The sequence below is a fragment of the Fukomys damarensis genome, unplaced genomic scaffold, assembly GCF_012274545.1.
Source record: "Fukomys damarensis isolate Sample0158 unplaced genomic scaffold, DMR_v1.0_HiC HiC_scaffold_33, whole genome shotgun sequence".
Classification (NCBI taxonomy): domain Eukaryota; kingdom Metazoa; phylum Chordata; class Mammalia; order Rodentia; family Bathyergidae; genus Fukomys; species Fukomys damarensis.
In genome coordinates this window covers 3,389,483-3,395,359 of record NW_022900945.1, presented here as the reverse complement: position 1 = coordinate 3,395,359, position 5,877 = coordinate 3,389,483, and positions in this window count along the sequence as shown.

Genomic DNA, 5,877 nt, shown 5'->3' with positions numbered 1-5,877 from the left:
TTATGCATCGATAGCAGCAACAGCTTTTCCAGGTTCTGCAGTCATCTGAACAAAATTATAGAGATTCAGCACATTCCATTAAAAAAAAAAAAGAAAAGAAAAGAATAATATCCAGACAACAGCAAAGTTCTGTTGCTGTTGTGGTACCTGGCACCATTTTTTCTATTAGCCTCTTAATCATCATCTGGAAAGAGAACATTCTAGAGTAATATCATTAAATGTAGCTCTGATAAAGCACGGTCCCTACTATGTATCATAAAGCAGGTACTAGATATTTTACATTCATAGAGGTATGATACAGTACTGTCCTACATCAATAATACTAGATTCAGTTTTGGTTTGAAATTTACTTTGTCTGCAAATAAGATTGCTACCCCTGTTTTTTTCTGGGCTCCTGTCACATGGAGAATTGTTTTCTATCTTTTCACTTTCAGTCTATGGGCTTCTTTTTGCACTAGGTGTGTTTCTTGTATACAACATATTGTTGGATTTTGCTTCTTATTCCATTTTGCCAGTCTATTTCTCTTGATTGGTGAGTTGAGGCCATTGACATTGCTGGTTATAACTGATATGTACTGACTTATTATTGACATGTTATTGGCCTTTTGTTGACTCTTTTTACTTTTTCACCTTCTCCTTTTAATTTCTTGCCTTGCCTATTTGATTTGCTCTGTTGGGCCTCATGGTGTTGTTGCCTTCATTGTCTTTTTCTAGGATCTTGTTTAGAATTGCTTGTAGTGCTGGTTTGGTATTCATGTAGTTTCTCAGGTGTTCTTTGTCGTGGAAGTGTCTTATTTCCCCATCCATTTTGAAAGAGAGTTTTGCTGGATACATCAGTCTAGGTTGGAGGTTGTTCTCTTTTAGTACTTGAAATATCTCATTCCAGGCTCTCCTTGCCCCAAGGGTTTGTGTTGAAAAGTCTGCTGTGATTCTGATGGGCTTTCCTTTGTATGTGATTTGTTTCTTTTCTCTTACTGCTTGTAGTATTTTGTTCTTCTGTTGGGTTTCTGGGATCTTGATTATTATATGTCTAGGTGTAGATTTTTTTTGATTGTAGCTATTTGGGGTCCTATATGCCTCAGTTATCTGAATGTCAAATTCTTCCCCTCTGTTTGGGAAGTTTTCTGTCATTAATTCTGCGAACAGCTTTTTTAAGTCATTTGTATTTTCTCCTGCTACTTCATGTATTCCTATCAGTCTTATGTTATTCTTCTTTGCATCATCTAGGAGTTGTTGGATCGATTTCTCATGATCTCCTACTGTTTTTAAGAGACCTCTCTTTTCATGGTCACTGACTGCAATCTTATCTTCTATATCTGAGAGCCTATCTTCACATTCTTTTATTCTGTTGCGTACACTTTCAATAGAGTGTTTAATATCCTGGATATCTGTTTGAATCTGTTTTATGGATTCCCTTTCTTTCCTATGTTGGGTGTTTATTTTTTCCATTTCTTTCTTATGCTGGGCCTTCATGGCTTCTATCATGGTCCTGAGCTCATCTATTTTTTTTTGTCACTTTCTGCTCTAGAGTCTCGAATTGCAACTTCCATTTTGCTCACTATCTCTATGGTTATCTGGGAAATTATTTCTGTTTTGAATTTTTCCAGAGCCTGATTGATCTGTTTTGTTACTTCCTGTGCGTTGAGTTCAGGGTGTCCTGGTGGTTCACTATCGGCCTTTTCATCCTCATTTGCCCTACTGTTTGCCATTGGTGAACTGGAAGTCTGTCCTTGTGTCTTGCTTAAGTGCTTTCTCATTTTAATTTTTGTTGGCGGACTGTCCTTGGTTTAATCTCTGGATTATCACCCAAATCTTCCTGATATAGTTGCACCTTAGCTTCTGTGTCTCTAAGGACCCGCAGACATTCTCATCTTCATAACATCAGAGAAAACAGCTCATCAAATCAACGGCAATGCTTTACCCAACTGATACAATCAGCAACACATTAAGATCAAGCACAACTTGGACACTGACCACCAGTGGTAGTCACTTGTCTATCACCCTTAAATCACTTGAATTAAATTGAAATCAAGAAGCAGTCCAGAACATGTCTGCAGTGAATGAACTTTTCATTATAGTATATTTACCATTTAATGGCTCAGACAGAGCGAGGATGCAAGACCCCTGATCTCAGTTAGCTGATTGCTGAACCCCATGATGCTGACTGACCTCGGGCTGCAAGGCCCAGATTGAGCTCCCCATCCTTCTGAATGGTTGAACTCCATAACGTTCTATTACAGGTTTCCCACGCCCTTTCTTTAAAGATGTTCAAAGTTGGGAACTCAGAAAAATACCCTTGATGACCACCTCTGCCTCTGCAGAGTGGGTCCAAAGACTTGCACAGTCAGGAGGTCTGAGAGTGTGGGCGGGCAGGGGGGGTTATGGGGGTTCAGTGGTGCCTGCGCGGCTACCTTCCCGGCGCTTGAGCGATGGAGGCTGGGTCGGGAGTAGGCGTGGTTCTCCTTCCCACGGTCTGATTTAATATTCTTAAAAACATCTAATATAATTAACCCCATAAATTAAAAGAGAAGTGTCTCATTGCATCAGTAAGTATAAAAAAGCATTTGATAAGCGTCGGCATTCAATCATGACAATTATATGCAAAACAGAAGCAGAAGAGAATTTCCTAAGCCTGAACCAAAGCGTCCACCAAAGCCCACAGCCAACCCGGCTCTGGCTGCTGGACTGCTCCCCTCCCTCTGTCCAGGCTTGACTCGGACACTAGAGGGCCAGTCAGTGGATCAAAGGACGCAGAAAGATGGAGAGATTACAGAAGAAGGAACAAAACTGTCATTATTCACAATGAATGAGAAAGGTAAAAAATACAGACACATTTACATGTAAGTTTTCTAATGCACTGGAAACTTTGACAAGGTCACGAGTGAAAAATATAACTATCCAAAGCCAAGCATTCTCAACACTTCCCAAGCCACCCTCTGAGGCCAAAGTTATTCGGATACCAAAACTAGACAAGAACATCATAGAACTAGATGCAAAAATAACTCAATCTAGCAATGTGAAAAGGATTTGCTATACTAAAATATGATTCAGCCCAGAAATGCACAGGGTTAACCAAATTTATGAAAAGCAGTAAGTGTGATCCACCCTACAAAAAAAGTCATCACCTCAATACAAAAACATTTGACAATCCTAATACCATTTCATGGCTTAAAAAGTCATGTTACATACATGTACTCACTCCACCCACAACGAATGTAGTCATTATGTAGACCATGGACTGCAGCCTCAGAAATCATTAGTCAAATAAATCTGTCCTCCTTGTACCCAAGGTTGCTTCCTTGGGTAACAAACAGCACAACAGAACAGAGAATGCCATTAGTCATTCCCTAACTCCTTATGCATGATAGATATTTGCTCTATCAAAAAGAAAGATTATTAAATCCATAGTTACCAAGACAATGGGCACTGGCAATACACACAAAGAGACCAAAGAAGAAATACACAGCCCTAAAACAGACCCATGCATTTATCAACTCTTAATATCTGAAATACTCAATGCTTGTCATTTTAAGCCACTAAATTCTGGGGTAATTTGTGATGGAGTAGTAATAGATCACTAACATACTCCTGCTTGTGAATATTTTCAGATTTAATCTACTTTTAGGGCAGAGGAAAAATGACCTTGCCCCACGCCTGCAAATTAGGTATGATTTTATTTCTAAAATGTGATTAAGAACTATGTACTGAAAACTAAAGTTGAATGGGAACAGGGTTAAGAAAAAGTAAAGAGTTGTGAACAGAGTCAATAAAAAATTCTTTCATAGTGTCTTACTGTTTTACAGGAAGACAAGAACTGGGTTAAACTCATAAACAGAATGTCAAGCAAAACTATCTGCAAAAGAATACCTACTATGTTCATGTTTTTCTTTTTTAAAAAGGGTAAAATGAGGCTTGTGATGAGGAAGACACAGGTGAGAAGTTCCTAGGCATGAGTGACATTTTCTTTCCCGAGCTATGTGCTTATGTTATGATTTCTTATATTGCTTGTCAACCAATACACGTATTTTATGTGTTTCTCTCTACAGGTGTTATAGTTCAACATGATGAGATTTTGTAAAGATTGACAAGATCCTATATGTTAAAAGACCACAGACAAGATTTACTATGGAATCATCCAAAGTGTTTGAGAAGGAACACTGAATTATAAGCCATTCACACTGGAAGAGAAACTCCAAAAGGCTATACATACTAAGCCGGTAGGCAAAAATTCGTGCCTAATTTAATTAAAATCGGAATGTGTAAATCACATGAAAGCTTAAGCATCAGAACAAACCATAAGCCTTTTTCTCCACTTGAACTCTAGAGAACTTAGTTTTTAGTATGTGTGTTTGGCTCTCCAGATAAAGAAAGCAGTGCAGGACCTGCCAAGAGAATTCTGTTTGGGTTTTTTTCTGGATGTTTATGTTTTATTTCCAAGACCTCCCGAAGTTACTGCACATCACAAACAGTAGCCATTTGGTCCCGTTATTGTGATGTGTGAAGAGATGGCCCACGCTGCAGACGAGGGAGAGCGCCCCTACCCCCACAACAACACCCCCAAGCCACCCCGTGCTCCCCGATGCACCCACTATCTCACCCACGCAACCAGCAGCCCAGGCTCCATCACAGCGATTTACTTAACCGTCTCCAAAGGAGATGCCACCTCCCTCACCAGAGAACACAGGGGCCACCAAATGCCAGCATGACCCATGGCATTTCCAGCCCGAAGGCCAGAAGGCATGAAGAATCAGCGAAAGTGTGTTCATAAAGCGGTACTTCAGATTCATTCCACCCTCCCAGACTGCATTCCAGGTACACGTGGGTGGGGAAGATGATTTTATGATTCTAGGCCAACGCCAACGAAAAGAGCTGGAAACACCTCAAAGCATATCCTAATTTGCACTAGACCTCAAATAATTTTGAAAATACCATCACCAAAACAATTCAAGTAGCTACCCAAGCTCATTTATCATTCTCTGCTAAACTAGTCAAGATTTGCTTTTAATCGAAAAGGAAGCAAAGGTACACTGATACTTTACCATGATACTCTGTGTGTGAGTGTGTGTGTGTGTGGTACGAATTCCTAATCTGTGGTCTATCTCTTTAGTTAACCTCTGCTATTTTCTGGGATTCATTCCAAGATAACTGAATGTATTACTAAAATTGGTATCTCTGCTTATTGCCCTTAATTTTACAGAGGCTCTGAAGTGGTCTGAAACCACTTGCTTAACGTTCTGTGTGTGAGCTTATTCTAAAAAGTAATAAACACTTTTCAACAGCAGTAACTGATGGCGATTTTGTTTTCCTCCAAAACAAGCTTTATTTCCTCCAAAGGTACAATCCTGGAAGAGAATCGTGCCATGATAAAGCCTCCTGTTTTCGTGGCAGTGTTGCAAACACAGGCGTGAAGATAATCACAATTCTCTAAGCGTCAGAAGGGATCTAAACAGTCATAGATGAACTACACACTTCCGAGCTCTTTACAGACATTTTGCTTCAACTACAACTTTTGGCTGGAAACTCCTGAAAGCATAAATAATAAATGCACATAAGCCAAACGCCAAGTTCAACATAGACTTTTTTACTTTCTACTTTCGTGAGCTTAGCAATGTTCGTAACAGGTTAAAGAGTTAAAGAATCACACATTTCTCACTGTGATACACGTTACGTATTATTGAAACTATCCTAATCCAACTGGTTCACTTGAAAGACGAGGAACTGGGGCCCACGGAAATTAAGGTAACCATGGCAACGCGGATAAAGTATAGGAAATCACACCCAAATTCAGTTTTTCTGTTTCCCAGTGCAAAGAAAGGTCCGAAGGGCATTTGCTAGAGGGAGCCGACAGCGCGGCGTCTCGGGGAGCCCGGGGCGCGA